Source organism: Danio rerio, chromosome 19, assembly GCF_049306965.1.
Source record: "Danio rerio strain Tuebingen ecotype United States chromosome 19, GRCz12tu, whole genome shotgun sequence".
Classification (NCBI taxonomy): Eukaryota; Metazoa; Chordata; class Actinopteri; order Cypriniformes; family Danionidae; genus Danio; species Danio rerio.
Genome location: NC_133194.1, coordinates 39,466,211 through 39,467,500, shown reverse-complemented (window position 1 = coordinate 39,467,500; position 1,290 = coordinate 39,466,211). Strand labels below are relative to the sequence as shown.

The 1,290-nt window shown below is 40.6% G+C and overlaps 1 protein-coding gene across 1 annotated transcript in view; it reads left to right on the top strand.

The window, feature by feature from the left end:
* Positions 1–960, top strand: part of LOC137488539 (uncharacterized) — a 366,016-nt gene extending 365,056 nt beyond the window's left edge. Inside the window, exon 2 of the mRNA XM_073931835.1 lies at positions 944–960. The gene's annotated coding sequence lies outside the window, so the exon portion shown is untranslated. The remainder of the gene's footprint in view (positions 1–943) is intronic.
* The last annotated feature ends 330 nt before the right edge of the window (positions 961–1,290 follow it).

Below are 1,290 nucleotides of genomic sequence, written 5' to 3'. Positions count from 1 at the left end.
CAATTCCTGATTATTTCTGTTTGTACATTACAGATGACATTTCTTCAGGAATTTAAATTAAAATGCTGTCATTTATAGCAGTAGTGTCCAACCCCCGGGCTGCAGACTGGTACCGGTCCGTGGATCAATTGGTACCAGGCCACACAAGAAATTTAAAATTTTGTTTACTATCTGTTAGAAAAATATTTTAATTTGAAAAATCTTTTATTTTGAAATATGTTCTCTTGGTTACAGCTCAGTCACTTGAGTGCCAAAGAATTATTACTTATTGGGCCTAAATCCTGTACACAGCAGATCTCACAACTTGACCTACAATTAGAAAGATACAAAGTTAGCGTTAGCTCTACTATAAAAGATCTGGGTGTCATATTAGACAGCAATTTAACTTTTGAAAATCATATATCCCCTGTCACAAAAACTGCCTACTTTCATTTGAGAAATATCCCTAATTTACGAAGTATGTTATCTATCTCAGATGCAGAAAAGCTTGTCCATGGTTTTATGACTTCTAGGCTGGATTACTGTAACGCTCTGTTTGCTGGCTGCCCAGCATCCTCTATTAACAAACTTCAGCTATTACAAAATGCAGCTGCCAGATTTTTTACCAGGTCTAGAAAATATGATCATATCACCCCAATTTTATCCTCCTTACACTGGCTGCCTGTTAAGTTTTTTTATTGAATTTAAAATATTGCTTCTTACGTGTAAAGCTTTAAATAATTGAGCTCCTGTTTATCTAACCAACCTTCTGTCTCGCTACAATCCAACCCGCTCTTTAAGATCTAAAAACACAGGGCTTCTGGTAGTACCTAGAAGTCGAGTAAAGGAGGTTGAGGCTGGAATAGCCTTCCTGATAATGTCCGAGACTCAGACACACTCTCACAATTCAAAACTAAAGTACAGCAACTACGCAAATTTTTCTCTTTATTCTCTTTCCACTCAGGGATACTCATCCCGAGGCCCTCAGACTATGCAGCGCCACTGATTCGATCCAAGACCAGCGACTAGATGATCCCAAGGTTTCCATATACTGGATCAGGCCATATCCTGAACAGCTGCTATGGTGGTCATGAAGGATTGGAGAGCATGAGACCTGTGACGCTCCAGGGACAGACGAGTCTTCGCTGAGGTTTAGCTTCCAGCCTCCGGCGCCTTGACTGCAGCACTGCACAAGACGTTTGGCCAGAGGAGAAATTTTCGTGCCCAACTGAGCCTGGTTTCTCTTGAGGTGTTTTAATTCCTTACTTTCGCCTATTGGTGAAGTTAATTCCTCGTTGCTGTTGCCACTGG